This window comes from Coregonus lavaretus (genome assembly GCF_964263955.1).
Source record: "Coregonus lavaretus genome assembly, chromosome: 21".
In the NCBI taxonomy this organism is placed as follows: Eukaryota; Metazoa; Chordata; class Actinopteri; order Salmoniformes; family Salmonidae; genus Coregonus; species Coregonus lavaretus.
The window spans coordinates 29,343,167-29,369,272 of record NC_140008.1 but is presented as its reverse complement, the minus strand read 5'-3'; the positions used below and the strand labels follow the sequence as shown (position 1 = coordinate 29,369,272).

Genomic DNA, 26,106 nt, shown 5'->3' with positions numbered 1-26,106 from the left:
AACACAGACAAAAAATTACCATTAGAAGCCAACACACACAGCAAGCAATCCAGATATCATTAATTAAATAACCATTATTTCATTGTACTGCAGTTTTACTGCATTTAAAACTTGCAGTAAAATTTTGTAAGGGCATCCTGTGTTATTGTGCATGTTTATCTTACATGCTGGTAGCCTAGAACAAATGTTATGGAAGTGAATGTGCACTTTTTAATTGGCTGGACTGCAAGTACAAAAAACACTGCCATAGCCTGTAGTAAAAGCAAAAGCATTTATAGCATCTGAGATTCTCTAAATTAGGGACCATCTCTGATACCTATTGGACCACAGAGACTGTCACAAATTTGAGCTTTTAATTACCTAGAAAATTTGATGGCTTGGAGGTGAAATACACTGAACAAAAATATATACGCAACATGTAAAGTGTTGGTCCCATGTTTCATGAGCTGAAATAAAAGATGCCAGAAATGTTTGAAATGCACAAAATGCTTTTTCTCTACCATAAGCTGCCTCCAATGTTGTTTTATAGAATTTGGCAGTACATCCAACCTGCCTCACAACCGCAGACCACGTGTAACCACGCCAGCCCAGGACCTCCACATCCGGCTTCTTCACCTGCGAGATCGTCTGAGACCAGCCACCCGGACAGCTGATAAAACTGTGTTTGCACAACCAAAGAATTTCTACACAAACTGTCAGAAACTATCTCAGGGAAGCTCATCTGCGTGCTCGTCGTCCTCACCAGGGTCTTGACCTGACTGAAGTTTGGCGTCGTAACCGACTTCAGTGGGCAAATGCTTACCTTCGATGGCCACTGGCACCCTGGAGAAGTGTGCTCTTCACGGATGAATCTCGGTTTCAACTGTACCGGGCAGATGGCAGACATTATGTATGTATGGCATCGTGTGGGTGAGCGGTTTGCTGATGTCAACGTTGTGAACAGAGTGCCCCATGGTGGTGGTGGGGTTATGGTATGGGCAGGCATAAGCTATGGACAATGAACACAATTGCATTTTATCAAAGGCCATTTGAATGCACAGAGATACCTTGACGAGATCCTGAGGCCCATTGTTGTGCCATTCATCCGCCGCCATCACCTCATATTTCAGCATGATAATGCACAGCCCCATGTCGCAAGGATCTGTACACAATTCCTGGAAGCTGAAAATGTCCCAGTTCTTCCATGGCCTGCATACTCACCAGACATGTCACCCATTGTGTCACGACTGTTGGTGAGATGCGGTAAAAGATGTCAGGCGCAGGACACAGAACTCTGGGACACGTACTTTAATCCGATAAGGATCCAAAAGAACACAGAAATAACTCCACGCAGGGAGGAAATAACCCGCTCACTAAAATGACAACCGTGAAGGGAAAAACAATCACACACAATGTCCTGATGAGAGACAGGGGTAATATAAGGGAAACAATTAAACATAATGACGAACAGGTGTAAACAATACAGACAAAACTAAACAAACACCGATAACATCGAACGGCAGTAGCTAGTACTCCGGGGACGACGAACGCCGAAGCCTGCCCGAGCAAGGAGGAGGAGCAGCCTCGGCAGAATCCGTGACAGTACCCCCCCCTTGACGCGCTGCTCCAGCCGTGCGCCGACCCCGGCCTCGGGGACGGCCAGGAGGACGCGGAGCAGGGCGAGTCGGGTGACTCCGGTGGAACTCTGTCAACAGGGAGGGATCTAGGATGTCCCTCCTAGGGACCCAGCACCGTTCCTCCGGACCGTACCCCTCCCACTCCACAAGATACTGAAGACCCCCCATCCGACGCCTCGAATCCACGATGGAACGGACTGAGTACGCCGGAGCCCCTTCGATGTCTAGTGGGGGCGGAGGGGCCTCTCGTACCTCATTCTCCTGGAGTGGACCAGCTACCACCGGCCTGAGGAGAGACACATGGAACGAGGGGTTAATGCGATAATTAACAGGCAGCTGTAACCTATAACAAACCTCGTTCAATCTCCTCAGGACTTTAAATGGCCCCACAAACCGCCGGCCCAGCTTCCGGCAGGGCAGGTGAAGGGGCAGGTTTCTGGTCGAGAGCCAGACCCGATCTCCCGGTGCATAAACCGGACCCTCACTGCGGCGGCGATCGGCGCTCGCCTTTTGCCGTCTGATAGCCCGCTGCAGATGGACGTGCGCAGCGTTCCATGTCTCCTCAGAGCGCCGAAACCATTCATCCACCGCAGGAGCCTCGATCTGGCTCTGATGCCAGGGTGCCAGAACCGGCTGATAGCCCAACACACACTGGAAAGGAGTGAGATTAGTGGAGGAGTGGCGGAGTGAGTTTTGGGCTATCTCTGCCCAGGGAATATACCCCGACCACTCCTCCTGCCGGTCCTGGCAGTAGGACCTCAGAAACCTACCCACATCTTGGTTTACTCTCTCCACCTGCCCATTACTCTCAGGGTGAAAACCCGAGGTAAGGCTGATCGAGACCCCCAAACGTTCCATAAACGCCCTCCACACTCTAGAGGTGAACTGGGGACCCCGATCAGACACTATATCCTCAGGCACCCCGTAGTGCCGGAAAACGTGAGTAAACAGGGCTTCGGCCGTTTGTAGGGCTGTAGGAAGACCTGGCATAGGGATGAGACGGCAGGCCTTAGAAAACCGATCCACAACGACCAAGATCGTGGTATTCCCCTGGGAGGGGGGAAGGTCCGTGACAAAATCCACCGACAGGTGAGACCACGGCCGTTGTGGAACGGGGAGAGGTTGTAACTTCCCTGTGGGCAGGTGTCTAGTCGCCTTACACTGGGCGCACACCGAGCAGGAAGAAACGTAAACCCTCACGTCCTTAGCTAAGGTGGGCCACCAGTACTTCCCGCTAAGACAGTGCACCGTCCGACCAATACCAGGATGACCAGAGGAGGGTGACGTGTGAGCCCAATAAATCAGTCGGTCACGGACCTCGAGCGGTACGTACCTCCGTCCCTCTGGACACTCTGGGGGAGAAGGGTCGGTACGTAACGCCCGCTCGATTTCCGTGTCGACCTCCCACACCACCGGTGCCACGAGACAAGACTCCGGTAGTATGGGAGTGGGCTCAATGCACCTCTCCTCTGTGTCATATCGTCGGGACAGGGCGTCTGCCTTAACGTTCTGTGACCCTGGGATATAAGTGATCTTAAAGACAAACCGGGCGAGAAACATGGCCCACCTAGCCTGACGAGGGTTCAGTCTCTTCGCTGCCTTGATGTACTCCAGGTTACGATGGTCAGCCAGAATGAGAAAAGGGTGGTTAGCCCCCTCAAGCCAATGTCTCCACACCTTCAGGGCCTGGACCACAGCTAGCAGCTCCCTGTCCCCCACGTCATAATTGCGTTCCGCCGGACTGAGCTTCTTAGAATAGAAAGCACAGGGGCAGAGTTTTGGAGGCGTGCCCGAGCGCTGAGACAGTATAGCACCGATTCCCGCCTCGGACGCATCCACCTCGACTTGGAACACCAAAGAGGGATCCGGATGTGCCAGCACCGGAGCTGAGGTGAACAGGTCCTTCAAATGACTAAACGCCCTGTCCGCCTCAGCCGACCACTGCAAACGCACCGGGCCCCCCTTTAGCAGGGAGGTAATGGGAGCTGCTACCTGTCCAAAACCCCGGATAAACCTCCGGTAGTAATTGGCAAAACCCAAAAAACGCTGCACCTCCTATACTGTAGTTGGAGTCTGCCAATTACGCACGGCTGAAACGCGGTCAATCTCCATCTCCACCCCTGACGCAGACAACCGGTGTCCCAGGAAGGAGATGGACTCCTGGAAAAACAGACATTTCTCTGCCTTCACATACAGATCATGCTCCAACAGTCTACCCAGCACCCGACGTACCAGGGACAGATGCTCGGTACGTGTAGCGGAGTATATCAGAATGTCATCAATATACACCACTACCCCCTGTCCATGCAAATCCCGGAAAATCTCGTCTACAAATGATTGGAAGACTGAAGGAGCATTCATTAAACCGTATGGCATGACGAGGTACTCATAGTGACCCGAGGTGGTACTGAATGCTGTCTTCCACTCATCTCCCTCCCGAATGCGCACCAGGTTGTAAGCGCTCCTGAGATCCAATTTTGTGAAGAAGCGCGCCCCGTGTAATGACTCCGTCATACTAGCAATCAGAGGGAGAGGATAGCTGTATTTAATAGTGATCTGATTGAGACCACGGTAATCAATACACGGGCGTAAACCCCCATCCTTCTTCTTCACAAAAAAGAAACTTGAGGACGCAGGAGAAGTGGATGGCCGTATGTATCCCTGTCTCAAGGATTCGGCGACGTATGTCTCCATAGCAGCCGTCTCCTCCTGAGACAGAGGATACACATGGCTGCGAGGGAGCGCAGCGCCAACCTGGAGGTCTATCGCACAATCCCCCTGTCGATGAGGTGGTAATTGAGTTGCCTTCTTCTTACAGAAGGCGCTTGCCAAATCGGCATACTCAGGAGGAATGTGCATTGTGGGCATTTGGTTCGGACTCTCCACCGTCGTTGCCCCTACGGAAACACCTACACACCGCCCCACACACTGATCAGACCATCCCTTGAGAGCCCTCTGTTGCCATGAAATGTTGGGGTCATGAGATATTAACCAGGGAAGTCCCAACACCACTGGAAACGCAGGAGAGTCAATTAAATACAACTGTATAGTCTTCTCATGACCCTTCTGCGTTTTCATTTTCAGTGGCGCTGTGACCTCCCTAATCAATCCCGACCCCAAAGGCCGGCTATCTAGGGCATGGATAGGGAAGGGCACATCGACTGGTAATATAGGGATTCCTAACTTATATGAGAAATGGCGATCCATAAAATTCCCAGCTGCGCCTGAATCGACTAGCGCCTTATGCTGAGAGTAAGAAGAAACTTCTGGAAACATAACTTGGATACACATATGAACAGCAGAGAGCTCTGGGTGAGTTGGGACCTTACTCACCGGGAATGACTCATCAGTGCGCTGCCTGCTGCCTCGAGTCCGAGGAGACCCTCCCCAGCACCGAACCGTCGTGTGTCCTCGGCGGCCACAGCTGGTGCAGGGGACTGCCTCCTTCCTGGCCTCCCTACTACCAGCACCCCCGAGCTCCATAGGGCTCGGCTCGGAGGTGCTGGGGGATGGAATGGACGGCCCCAGCGCTGGACGTCCGCGGGTAGCCAACAGGGTATCCAGGCGAATCGACATGTCCACCAGCTGATTGAAGCTTAGGTTGGTGTCCCTGCAGGCCAGCTCTCGACGAACGTCCTCTCTTAAGCTACACCTGTATTGGTCGATGAGGGCCCTCTCATTCCATCCCGAATTGGCAGCATGAGTCCGGAAGTCCAGTGCGAATTCCTCCGCATAGTTCACAGTAGCGGCGTCTATCCCTCACCACTCGGCGTTGGCCCACTCCAGTGCCTTGCCGGACAGACAGGAGATGAGGGCGGACACGCTCTCGTATCCCGAGGGTGCCGGGTGAATGGTTGCCAGGTAAAGTTCCACCTGGAGCAGGAAACCCTGACACCCGGCTGCGGTGCCATCATAAGCCCTCGGGAGCGAGAGCCGAATCCCACTGGACTCCGGATGTGAGACGATAGGAGTAGCCGATGGTGGTGGTATCGTTGGAGGAGGTGTGGGCAAACCTCCTCTCTCCCATCGTCCCAAAGTGTTCATAACGTTATCCATAGCGGCACCAAGATTTTGGAGCATCGCTGCCTGTTGTAGGACGCGCTCCTCGAGTGATCCAGTCGGTGCCGTCGCTCCTGCTGACTCCATGTTAAGGTGTGTGATTCTGTCACGACTGTCGGTGAGATGCGGTAAAAGAAGTCAGGCGCAGGACACAGAACTCTCGGACACGTACTTTAATCCGATAAGGATCCAAAAGAACACAGAAATAACTCCACGCAGGGAGGAAATAACCCGCTCACTAAAATGACAACCGTGAAGGGAAAAACAATCACACACAATGTCCTGATGAGAGACAGGGGTAATATAAGGGAAACAATTAAACATAATGACGTACAGGTGTAAACAATACAGACAAAACTAAACAAACACCGATAACATCGAACGGCAGTAGCTAGTACTCCGGGGACGACGAACGCCGAAGCCTGCCCGAGCAAGGAGGAGGAGCAGCCTCGGCAGAATCCGTGACACATTGAGCATGTTTGGGATGCTCTGGATCAATGTGTACGACAGTGTGTTCCAGTTCCCGCCAATATCCAGCAACTTCGCACAGCCATTGAAGAGGAGTAGGACAACATTCCACAGGCCACAATCAATACTATGCGAAGGAGAGGTGTTGCGCTGCATAAGGCAAATGGTGGTCACACCAGATACTGAGTGGTTTTCTGATCCATGCCCCTACCTTATTTTAAAGGTATCTGTGACCAACAGATGCATATCTGTATTCCCAGTCATGTGAAATCCATAGATTAGGGTCTAATGAATTTATTTCAATTGACTGATTTTCTATATGAACTGTAAATTTTTTAACTGTACATTTTTGTTCAGTATAAAATCACCGATCTTAATGCAATTTACAAAAACACCCCTTATTTCAGTATAAGTAAAGTAATTGCATGTATGTAATTTCAAAAGTGGACTTAAACGTTGTTAAAGTGACTTAATATTCATTTTTTATCCAAGGTCGTTACAGGTAATACAGTGGGGGGAAAAAGTATTTAGTCAGCCACCAATTGTGCAAGTTCTCCCACTTAAAAAGATGAGAGAGGCCTGTAATTTTCATCATAGGTACACGTCAACTATGACAGACAAAATGAGAAGAAAAAAAATCCAGAAAATCACATTGTAGGAATTTTTATGAATTTATTTGCAAATTATGGTGGAAAATAAGTATTTGGTCAATAACAAAAGTTTCTCAATACTTTGTTATATACCAGTTGTTGGCAGTGCCACAGGTCAAATGTTTTCTGTAAGTCTTCACAAGGTTTTCACACACTGTTGCTGGTATTTTGGCCCATTCCTCCATGCAGATCTCCTCTAGAGCAGTGATGTTTTGGGGCTGTCGCTGGGCAACACGGACTTTCAACTCCCTCCAAAGATTTTCTATGGGGTTGAGATCTGGAGACTGGCTAGGCCACTCCAGGACCTTGAAATGCTTCTTACGAAGCCACTCCTTCGTTGCCCGGGCGGTGTGTTTGGGATCATTGTCATGCTGAAAGACCCAGCCACGTTTCATCTTCAATGCCCTTGCTGATGGAAGGAGGTTTTCACTCAAAATCTCACGATACATGGCCCCATTCATTCTTTCCTTTACACGGATCAATCGTCCTGGTCCCTTTGCAGAAAAACAGCCCCAAAGCATGATGTTTCCACCCCCATGCTTCACAGTAGGTATGGTGTTCTTTGGATGCAACTCAGCATTCTTTGTCCTCCAAACACGACGAGTTGAGTTTTTACCAAAAAGTTATATTTTGATTTCATCTGACCATATGACATTCTCCCAATCCTCTTCTGGATCATCCAAATGCACTCTAGCAAACTTCAGACGGGCCTGGACATGTACTGGCTTAAGCAGGGGGACACGTCTGGCACTGCAGGATTTGAGTCCCTGGCGGCGTAGTGTGTTACTGATGGTAGGCTTTGTTACTTTGGTCCCAGCTCTCTGCAGGTCATTCACTAGGTCCCCCCGTGTGGTTCTGGGATTTTTGCTCACCGTTCTTGTGATCATTTTGACCACACGGGGTGAGATCTTGCGTGGAGCCCCAGATCGAGGGAGATTATCAGTGGTCTTGTATGTCTTCCATTTCCTAATAATTGCTCCCACAGTTGATTTCTTCAAACCAAGCTGCTTACCTATTGCAGATTCAGTCTTCCCAGCCTGGTGCAGGTCTACAATTTTGTTTCTGGTGTCCTTTGACAGCTCTTTGGTCTTGGCCATAGTGGAGTTTGGAGTGTGACTGTTTGAGGTTGTGGACAGGTGTCTTTTATACTGATAACAAGTTCAAACAGGTGCCATTAATACAGGTAACGAGTGGAGGACAGAGGAGCCTCTTAAAGAATAAGTTAGAGGTCTGTGAGAGCCAGAAATCTTGCTTGTTTGTAGGTGACCAAATACTTATTTTCCACCATAATTTGCAAATAAATTCATAAAAAATCCTACAATGTGATTTTCTGGAGAAAATCATCTCAATTTGTCTGTCATTGTTGACGTGTACCTATGATGAAAATTACAGGCCTCTCTCATCTTTTTAAGTGGGAGAACTTGCACAATTGGTGGCTGACTAAATACTTTTTTCCCCCACTGTATTAGTTTATTAGGATGTGGATATTTGTGGTTGAAAGGTATTTTAGGTATATTTCTGGATTGATTGGGATCCTATGGGCAAACAGCATTACACAATATGCCTATAAAGTATCTAAATACGTGAGATATGGACCAAGAACTGTCTTGGGATATCAAACAAGTGTGAAAACAGGCACACATGTCGAAATCAGGGATATCCTGCCAATTGTGGCTTAAAGTAAGTTACATGGGGTTTATACACCCCATTTTTCCTAACAAACCCTACTTAATCAAATAACTGTTGTGTTACAAAAATATCTATGCAATAGGTTTAAGAAGAGCTCCTAGTAAATAAATTAAGTTACCAGCACAGCACACCCATTGAGTATAGATTAGAATTAGCTTAGTATCATTACCGAAATTAAGGTTCTCATTACCGAAACGGACCTGAAAATGATGTAGTAATGAGAAATGTGTGTTTTGGTAATGAGAGGCCCTTAGCTCAATCTGCAAATAATAGGAGAGCCATTATGAGTCAACAAACAATTGACCACATCACTAAAGCCCATTCATGCCTCCCTGTTGGGAAGGTAATGGTTCTCTGACTTTTTCCCAATTTGAACTTTTTTGCTGTTTTGGTAATGAGAAGGCCAAGTGAGGTAAAGGGGGTGTTTGAGAATAAGAACCTAATTCTGAAGGCATTTAAGCGAATACATGAATTTATGCTCATCTAAGGACTACTCCTCTAGAGGATGCATCAAGCATGGTTGAATATAACGTTATTTATTGGAGTTTTTACAGGAACTTGAAAAAGTGTTACGGTAATGAGACGTCCACAGACAGTGTTTTTACGTAATAAATACTGAATGATAGTTTAATGTAAACGTCAACTATTATAAAAAATATATGTATTTATAGACAAACGTCAGCACATATTTTGTGTTTTATTCAAATAAGTTTGTTTTTTATAAAGTAAGATTGTATAGAATGACCCGATAATTTAATCCGGACGCATTTCGGTAATGAGAATTTTGGGTGAAAATGTAAGATATTCAGGCAAAAATATAAAATGTATTTAAAGATGCACTATGCAGAAATCATGCCGCCAATTACTGGTTGCTAAAATTCTAATAGTTCGCCTAATTTTTGACAAAACAAGCAAGTATAGTGTAGAGAATCATTGTACCAGCTAAACTGCTGTGAAACATATTTTCCATAACCAACAATATTGTATTTTCAGCTGTTTTGAAGCTGGTGTACAAAACCGAAAGTAAAAGACACAAAAGTGAAACAGAAATGGTGCACATAGAACATATCTACCGCTTCTTAGACTTGCTTTCAATGAGAATGACAGATCTATAACACACATTTCTATGTGAATTTGGTCAGGTCACCCAGAAAGTTACATATTGCACTTTGCCAAAAACTAGACATCTTAGTCTGCAGAATGATAGTTGATTTTTCCAGATGTATCATGGTTTTGTAACTCTATTTGCTACAGACATGTTTTAAACTGGTTTCATGAGAATCACCCGTATACGGCTTTTGACTAGGATACAATGTATCCCACTGGCATAAATCTAATGGCCACTGCTATATTCAACTAGAGCTATCTGACCATGTTCATTGTATTAATTTACTGCCTTGATGTAGGCTACACATTTTGCTTATTTATGCACGGAATGCCTGTCTAATGCAGTTTGGTGCACTGGTTCCTGTGATGCTCAGTAGGGTTGTGTTTTGGACAGCCTTGAAGACATACCAATATGTGTCTTTATCAGCTGTTCAAGCAGTACCATCTTGCAATGGCCAATGTTTGTGTAGTCCAAGATAGATACGTCATCTGTTATTGCTAAGTTGCCCTCTGAATTTTACCTATCCAATATCTGCACTGACAGACGCAGCATGTAACCAATGCTGAAACGTACATTTGACCATGGAAACGGAATAAGTTGTTCAGTGGCTCTATGGTTGAACAAGTTGTTCAGGGCAGGCCATGGTAAGCAATTCTCATCCACTCTGAACTGCATCTGTTTTGCCGGCAGTACTAGAGACCTAGTTTGCCCTGCATCTTGTGATATCTATAGTGCTATGTCTGCATGCCTTGTCTGTGTCCTCAGTGTTATTGTTTGTGTTTAGGAGTATTCGTGGGGAAGTTGTCCTTGAGCACTGCACACAACATGCACAGTAAGTAGCCTGTTGTCTGAATTCTAGAAACTGCACAGTGACTTTTGGTTTGACCGTGACCAAGTTAGGATGTGTGTCAGTCGCTCCCCAAATAGTACAGTTTATTCCTTAGCCTAAACCTTGTATTCGTAGAAACTGCAGAGTGAGGAAATAACTTATATGAGGAGATGTGCATTTTGACAGCACTTTGAAGTAGGGCCAAATTCGAGCTAGCTCGAATGGAATTCTCAAATTCGAGCTGGGTCGGAGGAAACCCTGGCCAGTGCAGCCCAGTTTCACAACTGATGCTAGCCCGATTAAAATTCAGGCCAGTGACGTTGTGCTCAAGTTGGCAAACACCATTGCTAAGCAACCAGTTATCAGCTTCTTCATCAATCAACTGAAAAATGGATACTGTTGCGGCAAAGAACTAATAAGTTGGTTCCCTGGGCCTTTGAGGAGGTCCAGACTCTTCTGCCAATCTGGGTAGACACTTCAGTACAACATGTTATATTCTTCATTCAGAAATGCTCAAATATTTTTCCAAAATTAGCAGCGAACTGGTTAAACATGGGTATCTTAGGCCAGCTGACCAATAATTAAATAGAATGAAGATAGTATCAACAGGATCAATTCTCCAACGTTCTAAATTTTTCAGGTCGCAGAGATCACTCATATGGAATGCGCAGGTTGCTTAGCAATGTTGACATCACTTATAATTCTAGTGGACCACACAGATTCAATGGAAACGCAATTTGGACTATGCCCATCCAGGCCAGCCCAACCCGGGATGACTTCAACCCGGGTTCAAGTGCCAATAGAAACGGGACTCTAGAGGCATACAATATTGGCTGGCCTCAGATGGAGTGACGTATGGTGTTGTTCATTTGATGCCAAGATAACGTCCTATTGATTTGAAGGTTAGGTGAATTAGCTGGCTAGTTGATTGCCAGTTGGCAGTCTTTTGCTTTTACAGAAACACAACACAACAGCCCAGCTGAAGCTGACAGCTGATGCACTGCAGCAGGGCATGGCAGAACATATTGTATGCCCACCAACTAGTTACATTACAGCCTGATAGGACTATGTCCTTAGGGCTTTTGATCTTAGAGCGTGTTAGTCCTTCACTGCAAAATAACTTTGACCGTCTTCAAGTCAATCACAATTGCGGTGTAAAAAAACCAATCCATCCAAACCTTTGTGAAATGTGTACAGGATAATCACCAAGGGCTGTGGAGTTTGGAAATAAGCCATTATATTGGGGTGTGATGACTCCTCTGTTGGAAAGAATTAATGAAAAAACACACAAAAACAGAATGTATTTTTTAAGATGGCAGGGTGAGGAGAGATAGAAGCAGGCATGTGTGAGTATGGCGGTTAGCCTGCATCCCTTGTGTAGCTACTCTGTGAACTTGCTCTAAATTGTATTTATTATATTCCAGTAGAGTGGAGGCAGGCTGCTTCCTAGGCTAGGCTAATACCAAATCCAGCTTGCTCCACTACTCCACACTGCTGTCCCCTTTTTAGGTATTGAGGTGGTGTTTCCCCCATATGTCTCAACAGTAATGTATCTAGGTCTGAAAAAAAAAAAAAAAAAAGATTTTTTATTTGCTCCAAAGAAAACAAGTGATAGACAACAATACAGATACAAATAAATTAACACAAAAAAAACAGCGTGCAGGTGTGGTTGGAAGCCCAAGGGCTTATATGAAAACCACACCACAAAAAAACAATATACAATACATAAGTACAAAATAAAAAAGGTTTGTTAAAACAGATAAGAACCTACTAATTATAAATGTATAATTGAATTGATCAGTAATCACATCTCATTTCAGGATGTATGTCAACTGTTTGACGAAACTGACCACTCTGTGTCATGATGTTCAGGCAGAGATTTACACAGATGGCTTTTTCTTTTAGCATAGGCTTGTCTGTGGTCTCTGGCAATTGTATACTCCATTGTGGTGCTGCCTGGAATTACAGCCTTTGTTATGGCAGAGCACCAAAGCTTTTGTCACTGACAACAATCTGTCACGTCTTTGACCATCGTCTGAAATGTGACCTGTTTCAAGTAGCTAGGCCTATGTCACACGTCACTGCTTCACAGGAGAGGCATTTGAAAGTTTTAAAAAGTTTTTATAATACTTTTTTGGGGGTTAGAAATGCCTTCTGGAACATGTGAACTTTCATGTGCCTTAATAACAAACTCGTATGCCATCTGTAAATATGAATACAATTGTTAAATTATGAGCCTAATTGGTTTAGCCACGGAAAAAGACTGGAATCTTCCCGCTAGCCATGATTGGCTGAGATAATGGATGGGCTGGACATGCCGAGAGATGAGTTCGGATTGGTCTGCCATGTAGCTCGCTTCTGTCTATAACATGAGCTGCTCAGTATGTGTATATAATCCTTGCTATTGCGGCTTTTAAAAAAATATATCACTTTAGCAATGGATCTGCAAAAGTGTTGCTACTGCTCTCAACAACATTGCTGCCCAGAATTTAGCAGGTGTTATCGACAAAGACAAGTGGGGAAAAGTTGTGACTGAGTACTTTTCTGCACACGGTCAGTGTGAACCGGAGTGACTTGACACAACAACGGGCTGAACAAGCTGTAGATAGCTACAAACCAAACGGAAAAGACACGCTGCCATGAAGCGTTCATCCATGTATACGGGTAAGAGTCTAGCTACATTTTCAGATATTATACATTTCTAATTTTGTCAGAAAGTCGTTTTCATTGCGTCAAAGCATACTGTTAACGTTAGCTAGCTAGTGAACGTTAGCTTGCTGGCTCGCTAGCTAACGTTACGTGTATGATCTGTGTAGTAATATTATTCGTATCTCAGAAAGCCATTTGCATTGCTAGTTATAGTTGGTTAGCTTTAGCTACCTGCATATTCATACTCTAGCTTTTCATGCATAGTGGCTAGCTATGACAATCCATTTGTACTGTAGCTATGGGTTGGGATTATGGTTCATTGTTTAGCTAGCTACATCTCTAAACAAAAGACTCGCAAGAGAATGATTACATGACCCATCAAGTTAGTCAGTTGTGTCTGGGGGGTGGTTATAGCATTTATTTTTCATGACCCATCAATTTAGACAAGTGTCTGGGTAAGAATCATCTAATAATTCTAAAATATGTATACAATATTTTTAACTGGACACTTTCAAAGTCAGATTAGGATATAGCCAAGGACTAGATGAAGTGTATGGGTGGGGCTAAGGCTTGGGTGGGGCTAAGGCTTAAGAAATGGGTGGGGCTAAGGCTTAAGATGGTGTGAACGATGCTGAATAGGTGTAGACAAAGAATAGCTCTCCAGTAGGTGTACCAAAACATTCAAGGGCCATTTTCTCAAAAGTGGGGTTACAAGTTTATCAACTTTCAAAGCAGAATTACTTTCCCATTGTTCCTCAACTGCAGTGTATAATATACCATTTTGTAGCTCTGAGTCTCTACTCTTATCCAATGTAAAAAACACAATTTCAAATCAAGGCGGTGGGTCATAAATAACAAGCCTTTAGCCTGAATGATGTACATTTAATGAGCAGCTTATTGGAAAGGATAAATTGGCCTTTTGTTTTAAAGCACAACACATCCATTTAATCCTTTGGTTTCCAAGTTCATTGCTATTATATACACTGAACAAAAATATAAACGCAACATGAAACAATTTCAAAGATGTTACTGAGTTACAGTTAATATAAGGAAATCAGTCAATTAAAATAAATGATTTAGGCCCTAAACTATGGATTTCACATGACTGGGAATACAGATATGCATCTGTTGGTCACAGATACCTTAAAAAAAAAAGTAGGGGCGTGGATCAGAAACCCAGTCAGTATCTGGTGTGACCACCATTTGCCTCATGCAGTGCGACACATCCCTTTTGCATAGAGTTGATCAGGCTGTTGATTGGGGCCTGTGGAACGTTGTCCCCACTCTTCTTCAATGGCTGTGCGAAGTTGCTGGATATTGGCGGGAACTGGAACACACTGTTTTCAGCTTCCAGGAATTGTGTACAGATCCTTGCAACATGGGGCTGTGCATTATCATGCTGAAAGATGAGGTGTTGGCGGCGGATGAATGGCACGAATATGGGCCTCAGGATCTCGTCACGGTATCTCTGTGCATTCAAATTGCCATCGATAAAATGCTATTGTGTTCGTTGTCTGTAGCTTTTGCCTGCCCATACCATAACCCCACCGCCACCATGGGGCACTCGATGTCTGCCATCTGCCCAGTACAGTTGAAACCGGGATTCATCCGTGAAGAGCACCCTTCTCCAGCATGCCAGTGGCCATCGAAGGTGAGCATTTACCTACTGAAGTCGGTTAAAATACCGAACTGCAGTCAGGTCAAGACCCTGGTGAGGAAGACGAGCACACAGATGAGCTTCCCTGAGACGGTTTCTGAAAGTTTGTGCCGAAATTCTTCAATTGTGCAAACCCACATTTTCATCAGCTGTCCGGGTGGCTGGTCTCAGACGATCCCGCAGGTGAAGAAGCTGGATGTGGAGGCCCTGGGCTGGCGTGGTTACACATGGTCTGTGGTTGTGAGGCCGGCTGGACGTACTGCCAAATTCTCTAAAACAATGTTGGAGGCAGCTTATGGTTGCTTTTTTTACTTTGTGGCTGTGTTATCTAGTGGGAATCGGGTCAAGTGGCCATTGTAGAAATCGGTCTGTCATTTCCTGGTTGCTAAAATTCTACACTGTTTGCTCAATTTCAGTTTATGTGAGAAAACAAGCACTGAAGAGTGTAGAGAATCGTTGTACCATCTAAATTGCTGTGAAATATATTTTAAATCACAAAAAATAGAGTTTTTCCAGCTGTTTGAAGCTGGTGGACCAAAACCGAAAGTAAAAGGCTCAAGCGTGAGTCTCCACCATGTTACAGGGAAATGAGATGCGGGGGAGATTTGTTTTGAATGCAGCCTAGCACTGTTGCAATTCACCTAGCTTCCACGTAGGGGAGAAATTCTATGCGCAGCACCTTTTAAACCCCTTCAAGTCACTAGCCCTGTCTGTCTGTCAGGGTTGGGCTCAATTCATATTGAAGGCAGTAAATTCAGGAAGTAAACTAAAATTACAATTTAAAGACTTTTCAATAAACTGAAAAGTAGAAGCTATTTATTTCACATTTTTAATTGAAATCAATTTGAAATGAGCCCAACCCTTCTCTATCTCTTTCTCTCTCTTTCTCTCTCTCTCGCCAACAACACACACTGAGGTTTAATTTCATGTGGATCCAGGAGCAGATGGAAGCTTGTGTTTACATCTGTGGTACCGAACCCCCCATCCCAGCTGACTGACACAGTGCCGAGCGATGGTTGTAAATGAGTTTAGGAGGTGTGTGTGATTGAGTGTGTCTGAGTTTTCTGACTGGTATGTGAGTGCTTTGGGAGCTTCAGGATGTGATTAATCTCTTATCAAAACCTCTGGGAGAAGCAGAGCTGATGGCTAGAACCTTCAGCACTGCTATGCTCTCACACGTCACTGCCTTGTCCTCTGGAAACACAGTTCACCTCAAGCAACCTAAAGCAACATAAAGCAACACCCTAACTCCTTCTCTAGCTTGTTCTCCTTCTTTTGTGATGGTGAGCCAACATGATTTCAGCACTTTTATTTCCATGACTGATCATGGCTCATTCTTGTCCCTTTGCAGCAGACATGGGGAGCAATGTTTGGAACATCGAATCGCATTATCGAATCGCTATACATATATAATCGTGAGAATCGCAATACATATCGTATCAACACCTAAGTATCGTGATAATATCGTATTGTGAAGTCACTGGCAATTCCCAGCCCTAGTCTCTGCCTGCTAAAGACTGCACTCTGGCACAATATATTGTGTTTGTTTCTTTGGCTGGTCACAAGGAAATTCGAAAAGCTTCAGGTGGGTCACTGCACAAGAATGTTAGGTAACAACTGTTTCATATTCCTACCATGTAGACTCGCCCAGACCACAGGGCAATCTTGATCAAATGTATGTATGGTTCTCATTGGCCTTTTGTTATTTTGATTTTCCAGGTCAACATTTTGAAGAAAACGACTGTGCTGAGACCACAGGCTACAGAAGGTTGGTTGCCTTACTGGACATCGCTTAATAAAGTGAACGAGGTAAGGAGATTAAGAAAAAGGCTGCATGGCATTTAAGGAATGTACTGTACAGTCTATGCAACAACTCCATTTAGACTGGCACCATTGGTGTGACGGGTCTATTACGTTAATGTGGTCTAAATCATTTTTGCATACACGCAGTGTAGAATTTAGGTTATTTGTGTATGTAATTTATATTTGATGATATAGCTATGTGGCAGTTTATTGGAGTCTGAAACATGATTTAGGGTTTCTCAAAGTGGGTATTTGGGTTTGCCCAAGTAGAGTAAAGTAATTGTTAAAATGTGTCCAGGTAATAGGTCAAAACGGTGTTACGTAAGTGTTTTGGAATAATGGGTAAATTATTGCCTGACTAGCTTGGGATAAATTGTTAAAATATCTGTTGAATGTTGCTTCTGATGTTGACATTAGAGCTGTGACGGTCATGGAATTTTGGATGACGGTAATTGGCCAGCCAAATGACCGCGGTCTCCGTAATAACTGTTCGAATAGCAACAAAAAAAAAACAATACGAATTTTTTGACGCTAATGTTTTCCTCTCCTCTGCTCCTGACTGCATGTGCTGCCATAGACTATTTTTTGTGTGCTGCTGTTGCACCTTGCTTGCACCTTTTCTATGTGTGCTTGTTCGCTACAACACCTTGCTTGTTTCAGCAAGGAGCAACGAAGTTTCATCACGTTGTTAAGAGTAGGGACGTCAAATGTTCAGGCTGCTGCACAGACTCTATGGAGGCTCTAGTCTAGTGTGCCCGGGTAAAGAGTATTTTTAATCTCTCTAAATAGTTAAATGAGTGAGAAATAAATGTTATTGTTGCAATAGTTTGTAAGTGGGCAACATCCTCGATATTATCATGATACTTGGGTGCCGATACAATATGTATTGCGATTCTCATGATTCTACACTGAGTATACCAAACATTAGGAACACCCCTCCCTCCCCCCTTTTGCCCTCAGATCAGCCTCAATTCGTCGGGGCATGGACTCTACAAGGTGTCGAAAGCGTTCCACAGGGATGCTGGCCCATGTTGACTCCAATGCTTCCCACAGTTGTGTCAAGTTGGCTGGATGTTCTTTGCGTGGTGGACCATTCTTGCTACACAGGAAATTGTTGAGCGTGAAAAACCCAGCAGCGTTGCAGTTCTTGACACACTCAAACCGGTGCGCCTGGCACCTACTACCAAAGGCACTTACATATTTTGTCTTTCCCATTCACCCTCTGAATGGCACACATACACAATCCATGTATCAAGGCTTAAAAATCATTTAACATATCTCCTCCCCTTCATCTACACTGATTGAAGTGGATTTAACAGGTGACATCAGTACGGGATCATAGCTTTCACCTGGATTCACCTGGTCAGTCTATGTCAAGGAAAGAGCAGGTGTTCCTAATGTTTTGTACACTCAGTGTATACTATCATAAATTGACATGTTAAATTATTTTGCCATATTTGTGCAGTTTATAAGGTGCTTGTTTAAAAAAAATACAAGTAATATGATTTCTATTGTTGCACAAGTATGTTTATATAGTAAATTGTATATTTAGGTTTTCAATATATCACAAACTGTTTCTGCATATTGGGTATTGATTTGGACACTTTAAAACTGTGTTTTGACTTTGGGCTATCTATCAAAATGTCTTGTCAACAGAAAGCAGCGACAGCATAATTTTCAATTACATTTTTTGTAATATAAATTGAACTTTATTAACAACAGTATTTTCCAATGGTATTGTACGTAATCTGGTAAAAACTGCTGAATGAGTTCATAAACATGCTGTGATTTATTTATTTTGATGATATACCAGAAATCACCAAAACGGGTTTGCCCTGCCTATTAAGTAGTGATGGGGGAAAATATTGATACAGTTACATATCGGGATATTATTTTTGACAATCTATCGCAATATTATTTTTGCGCTAGTTGTCTGTATCTGCACCAAAACTCCAGTATTTTTCATCCTATAGCTTGTTCTCCATCTTCTTTTAAAATGGGGAGCCAATTTGTTTTCAGCACTTTAATTTCCATGACTGATCAAAACTCTTTTTCTCATGGCTCTCTCTTGTTCCTCTGCAGCAGACATAATAGTGAGCACCATGGAATTGCATTAAAATCACAGTGTTGAATCGCAGTACATATCGTATCAGCAAGTGATATCGTATCGTGAGGTCCCTGGCAATTCCCAGCCCACCAATTGAGTCCATGTTACCGCAGAAACTGACTCAACCGCACGAATGCCCGGCTGTCCTGTCTTCAGTCAGCTGTATATCTTTTTTTACGTTATGACAGTTATTTTCATGACGGTCTTCATTGTTAACCGTCGGTTACACGGTTGTCTCCTTCCACCCACCCTCCATCCACCCCCAGCCCCAGGACTGGGTTTGAGGATATGAACATTAGGCCTAACGGAGCTGATAATAATAATAATAATATGTCATTTAGCAGACGCTTTTATCCAAAGCGACTTACAGTCATGCGTGCATACATTTTTGTGTATTGGTGGTCCCGGGGATCGAACCCACTACCTTGGCGTTACAAGCGCCGTGCTCTACCAGCTGAGCTACAGAGGACCACCTGATCTCAGCAGGAATGCATTGTTGCTGGAGTTGGTAATCTGTAGGGGCAGTTCAAACTTTTTGGGATGTATGTGACAAACTGAGTTTGAGCAGAAACTCTACAACAAGTATTGGGACTAAAGGCTTGGAGCTGAATAAAATTGTGGTTTTGATAATTTGACATCCCTGATCATCATCATCACCACCATTGGCTGTGATGCTATTCATAGAGAAACAACAAAAATGTATGTTCTGAGTCCATGTCAATGATTAAATCACCATCCAATTTGTTAAAATATACAGTACCAGTCAAAAGTTTGGACACACCTACTCATTCCAGGGTTTTTCTTAATTTTTACTATTTTCTACATTGTAGAATAATAGTGAAGACCTCAAAACTATGAAATAACACAAATGGAATCATGTAGTAACCAAAAAAGTGTTAAACAAATCAAAATATATTTTATATTTGAGATTCTTCAAAGTAGCCACCCTTTGCCTTGATGACAGCTATTTTTTTATTTGTTTAACACATTTTGGGTTACTACATGATTCCATATGTGTTATTTCATCGTTTTGATGTCTTCACTATTATTCTACAATGTAGAAAATAGTAAAAATAAAGACAAACCTTGGAATGAGTAGGTGTGTCCAAACCTTTGACTGGTACTGTATATAGATTTGAGTGTAATTCCCCTTTAACTGCGCATGTTTCTGCTGTTAGACGTATTGCTATAGCACATGTCATGGCAGAGTTTGCAAAACATTGGCCAACCAATTGATACAAATAATGATGTAGTTCTGTCAGGTAAGCCAACTTTGCAGTAAACATTTAATTGAGAAGGTTTTTGAGGAAAGTCTTTGTCTACCCACAAGATGGTTATCATTAGCATCGCTAACACATGCACCAAACAGACCGACGGCGGCAATATTGCTGGAAATGAATTGCCAGATATTGTGTTACGTTTGGCTTTTTAAGCCAATAGTTGCTAACCAGTGGTGGGATAATGTCAATGTGGCTTTGATTGGATAGTAGCTTTATGTTTATGACAGTTTGCGATGGAACACATGAAAATGGATGTACTTTCAGAATTGAGGGACAAGCTACTGGTAGCTCACGATCTAGCTGTTGGAGACCCCTATGCTAGTGTAACCTAGGTGTAGTAGGTGACTAAGGAATCTGAAATGTTCTGTTTGACCCCAGCCAATAAAAACAACCTTTGGACGGTGGGTCTGCACAACTTGTCAACGTGCAGAGAAAAACGCTCATGTAAGCCTACACTCATGACACATATTGTGGTAGGCGGTGATAGCGGGCACTGTGGGCAGTTGGCATGGCATCTTTAATTTCCTCCTCTCCTGTGTTGGCTTGGCAGTGCTCATCCCCCTCTCTCTTTCTCTCTCTCTACTCTGAACCGGCCACTGTGGGAGAATGGGCAAGTGGCAGGGCTCCTGGCAGCCTCTCCTCCCTCCCGCTGCCATTGGAAACCGCTGCCCTACTCTCAGACATTCCTGTCTGTGGACTGCGGGACGCAAACGCAAACAAAGACCCCTTTTGTGCTGCCGGGGCGGAACACAACTGGTTGCCCAGCTCTGGGGGCTTCAGCAGCCCAGTGGTGGGGAGACGGGCAGGGGAGGGCAGGGAACTGGGCAGCAGCATGGAAAGAGGAACAGTAGCTCAAGGTCTAGACTTTAGCCTAAGCCCAGCTACAGTATGGGTCACTGACTGTCAGAAGAATCATCGAGCCTGCTGTTGTTGTTTGTCAGTAACTCCACTTACAGAGAAATCCACTGTATTCTCCCTCTTCTTGGAATTGTCAGCCTACAAATTAGAAGCCATTAACCACCGTGTGCGCTGTAGCAGGCACACTCTCTCTTATTGTCTGATTAACAGGGAGAGGTGTAACCTTTGCGTCTGAGAGCGGGAGAGAGAGAGGGTGTATATGCAAAGTGTGGGTAAATGTATATTTGGTTCGCTTTCCCGGCAATGAATGTGTTGATGCTCATTGGTGGTTTCCAACTGCGTTAGATTAATGAGGGATTCTCTGCCACTTAGAGCAGAACCTCTCCTCCTCCAGCTCCTTGTCTGAACGGCTGAATGTTTTAAATGTCGGCAATGCGAGCCGATGGACCCGTTTCTATGGCGGACACATTTTTCCCATCCCCACTGTCAGTTCCCTAAAAGCAGTACTGCTGCTTTTCACATGGTGACACTCCGGCTATCCTAACCCCTTACTAATAGATGGTCCACAAATTCCTCTTGGTTTTCGATGTCAGAATATGTCGGGGATGGTACACACAGGCTTAGGCTGAGCTTAGAGAGGACCTATTCTGTATGCCAAGGTCCATACGATCCGGATCAGATTTCTTGTGTTTAATCTAGGTACGTTTTACATACCTCCAGTAAGACCCTATGATCCGTGAACCGTACATGATACAGACAGCATCTTGGTGTCATTATACTCCTTAGTCTATATTGTGCTCTCAAATATGAATTATTATCTAGATTCTGTCTAGATTCCCATTCATTTATAGTACCCTTTTTGATTTTGCTTATTTTTAGACATTGTTTGGACCCATATACTCTTCAAACACATCACATTTCAAGAGGGGGCACTCTGGTACTTGATGATATGACCATTTTATACATAGAAATGTACATTATAGTTCATTAACCAATCACAGCCCTCCTTTTAGGATTGCACATTCAAGAAATCACCAGCAGAGATCCCTTTGAATCCATTTTCCCATTCACTGTGTTGGTGATGCTCATAAAATTGATCAGAATTAGCAGAGGCCACTCTGGAAATCGTATGTACTTATAGAGTAGATATTGTTCCAAACAATACGTCTTAAAATTAACAAAATCAAAAAGGGTACTGTTTAGATTCATTCATATTAATATTTTTTATGTTAAATAAATGAATGTGGAAATGTGTATTTCAGAAGGTCCATATGTTAGAGCACACTAGGAGTATAATGACACCAAGATATTGAGTCTCTCTTTTGGTCTGCGGCAAGGTTTTTCGGCTGTTCCGGCACACGCATAAATGTCTCTAGGCAACCTGAAGTTGGTAGCCAAAGTCTATGCCCCTTCGTCAGTGATTGGTCAACAGTAGGGATTCTTCAATGAAGTGTTTGTTGTCATTCAATGAGCGATGAATCGTTTTCATGCACATATTTTTTTACTTGAGAAATACTGCACCAAACATCTTAGTTATATGTAAAATTTCGCGACTAAGATCTTGGCAAAAATGTCAAAATTAATGACAGATTTCTTGAGTTATCTTAAATTAATTCAGACTATTTTGAGGAAGAGCATACTGGCTACAGTGTCTCAAGATGGACAAACAGTACTATTGCCGCTTTTTCAAGCAAAGGTATTTTAAGGGAGTATGCGAGCACACTCGTTCGGTTCGCCTAGCCGACTTGGGCTAGGCGCCAGCTGAACCGAAGCATGCTGATGCCTTTACTCTCTCTCTTACTCTCTTTCGCTCTCTCTCTCTCGAATGAACAGGGAGAGTTTGAACGGTAAAACATAGAAAGCACACGTATGGGGCAGTCTCTTCTTATAGCATTAGAGAACACTCAAACAGTAATGGATTGGTAAAGACTACTAGCGAGCAGCGTCCAGTGACGGAGGTAGGTCCTCTCTCTCTGCGATAGGTAGACCATCATAGGGGGGAGCTCAGCCTCCAACAGAGATAAAGGGAGTCTCTCTCTGCTCTATAATAGAATAGGGGGGTGCTCACTCATGATGGAGCGATTCTCAGCTGTAGAGGAATTCAGCTGAGCTATTTTTACCCTGCATGGCGCGGGCGGTTGCTATGGGGTTGCCAATGGGCACTGACGATATGCTGGCGTCTCGATGCATGCATCGGTGTGCGTGACGACGAGCTGCGCCGAGGATCCACTTTAGAGTGAGTCATATCCTCAGAGCTCCTCTGACCTACATCTGAGTCAGTGCCTGCACACACACACACACACACACACACACACACACACACACACACAAAGTGCATCAGCACAATGCCTGTGAGAGGGAATTGGTGAAAAAGTGTTGGTGAGTGAGATTTTTTGAATTCTTACTTACAAGCCCTTAACCAACATTGCAGTTTTAAGAAAATAGAGTACTAAAAAAACTAAAGTAAAAAAAATAAAAGAAGTTACACAATAAAATAACAATAATGAGGCTATATACAGGGGGTACCGGTACCGAGTCAATGTGCGGGGGTACAGGTTAGTCGAGGTAATTTGTACATGTAGGTAGGGGGGGGGGAGCCATTTGATTAAGTGTTCAGCAGGCTTATCGCTTGGGGGTAGAAGCTGTTAAGGAGCCCTTTGGACCTAGACTTGGTGCTCCGGTACCGCTTGCGTGCGGTAGCAGAGAGAACAGTCTATGACTAGGGTGACAGGAGTCTTTGAAACAATGTTGGGCCTTCCTCTGACACCACCTATTATATAGGTCCTGGATGGCAGGAAGCTTGGCCCCAGTGATGTACTGGGCTGTATGCACTACCCTCTGTAGCACCTTACGGTTGGATGCCGAGCAGTTGCCATACCAGGTGGTGATGCAACTGGTCAGGATGCTCTCGATGGTGCAGCTGTATAACTTTTTGAGGATCTGGGGACCCATGCCAAATCTTTTCAGTCTCCTGAGGGGGAAAAGGCGTTGTCGTGCCCTCCACGACTTTCTTGGTGTGTTTGGACCATGATCGTTTTTGGTGATGTGGACACCAAGGAACTTGAAACACTCGAGCCACTCCACAACAGCCCATTCGATGTGAATGGGGGTGTGTTCGGCCCTCCTTTTTCTGTAGTCCACGATCATTTCCTTTGTCTTGCTCACGTTGAGGGAGAGGTTGTTGTCCTGGCACCACACTACCCTATAGGCTCTGTATTTTAGGCTACTAAGAAATGATGAGGGGGCTCCTGTGTGGGAAGTGTATTAATCGGTTACTGTGTATATGAGGGAGAAACAGGACATTTGTGGCTTCAGTGATTAATGAGTGGCTGCTTTAAAAACATTTCTCTTCCCCTTCCACCCCCTCATTTTCCATGTCGCTCCCTTTATCCTCTGTGTCTCCCTCTCTCTTCTCTTCCTCTTTCCTTTGTCTCACTACTGCCCCAGAGAAGCCAGGATGCATTTGGTGACTGTGTAATTGGCTTTTGAATGTTGTGATATGCCGATTAGGGACTTGATTGGCTGTTCAGGGCTCATGGTAACTTTCTCTGCTCACTGGTTGGCTGCTCAGGGTTTCATGGTGACTGAAAGTGCTCTGTTATTGGCTGCCTGTGGAGCTGTGATGAAGTTAAAGGGGAAGGAGGAGGAAAATTGGTAATTGTGTCAGCGGGTCAGTGAAGCACTGAGTGACCTCACAGTTATACAAGCACAGCCTTTAGCTCTAGCTACCGCTAGTGTTGCTACGGCAACTGTTGTTATTTTAGAGGAAACAGAAATGTTGCGGTAGCTTTTTAACCCTAATCCTACTCCCTATCATTCCTCTGCTCTCACGTCATGCTCTGTCTGCATGTTTTTCTCCGTGGCGATTCCAGTGTTATGGACTTGCACGCAAAATCACAACTTTAATGTCTCAAAGAATTTACAAAAAATATAAATGAAACTTTTGTGTGTGTATAGTAGCCCTAGGGGGGAGTTTATACCCCAAAAAGAGGACTTCTAAATATTGGCATGTTGGAGAAATAAAGCAAATGCGAAGTGTTATGGATGTTACATGAAATGGACAAGCTTTTTGAGGAGACTGAACATATTAGCGAAAGTCTTTAAGTCTTAGGTCATAACATGGATAGCCATTTTGATGGAAAGGCTTGGCTGAACACAAAAACTATAATTTTGTAAAGGTTGTCATTTCCATGATTACTTTAGAGACGAAAAATGACTTATGGATGTTACAGTCTGAAATAGTCAAAGCATGAATATGTTAGCTAGCACTGGCTAGCTAGTTTATTTAGTAAATATTTTCTTAACTCTATTTTCATTTTTCTCTTTCTTATATACATTGGGGAGAACAAGTATTTGATACACTGCCGAGGTTTCCCTACTTACAAAGCATGTAGAGGTCTGTAATTTGTATCATAGGTACACTTCAACTGTGAGAGACGGAATCTAAAACAAAAATCCAGAAATTATTTTTAAGTAATTAAATTGCATTTTATTGCATGACATAAGTATTTGATCACCTACCAACCAGTAAGAATTCCGGCTCTCACAGACCTGTTCGTTTTTCTTTAAGAAGCCCTCCTGTTCTCCACTCATTACCTGTATTAACTGCACCTGTTTGAACTCGTTACCTGTATAAAAGACACCTGTCCACACACTCAATCAAACAGACTCCAACCTCTCAACAATGGCCAAGACCAGAGAGCTGTGTAAGGACATCAGGGATACAATTGTAGACCTGCACAAGGCTGGGATGGGCTACAGGACAATAGGCAAGCAGCTTGGTAGGAAGGCAACAACTGTTGGCGCAATTATTAGAAAATGGAAGAAGTTCAAGATGACGGTCAATCACCCTCGGTCTGGGGCTCCATGCAAGATCTCACCTCGTGGGGCATCAATGATCATGAGGAAGGTGAGGGATCAGCCCAGAACTACACGGCAGGACCTGGTCAATGACGTGAAGAGAGCTGGGACCACAGTCTCAAAGAAAACCATTAGTAACACACTATGCCGTCATGGATTAAAATCATGCAGCGCACGCAAGGTCCCCCTGCTCAAGCCAGCGCATGTCCAGGCCCGTCTGAAGTTTGCCAATGACCATCTGGATGATCCAGATGAGGAATGGGAGAAGGTTATGTGGTCTGATGAGACAAAAATAGAGCTTTTTGGTCTAAACTCCACTCGCCGTGTTTGGAAGAAGAAGAAGGATGAGTACAACCCCAAGAACACCATCCCAACCGTGAAGCATGGAGGTGGAAACATCATTCTTTGGGGATGCTTTTCTGCAAAGGGGACAGGATGACTGCACCGTATTGAGGGGAGGATGGATGGGGCCA

At 44.3% G+C, this 26,106-nt stretch overlaps 1 protein-coding gene across 2 annotated transcripts in view; it reads left to right on the top strand.

Moving 5' to 3' along the window:
* Positions 1 to 26,106, top strand: part of clocka (clock circadian regulator a) — a 70,951-nt gene that overhangs the window by 5,408 nt on the left and 39,437 nt on the right. For both annotated transcript variants that reach the window (XM_084185467.1, XM_084185466.1), the window contains exon 2: positions 16,445 to 16,534. The gene's annotated coding sequence lies outside the window, so the exon portion shown is untranslated. The remainder of the gene's footprint in view (positions 1 to 16,444; positions 16,535 to 26,106) is intronic.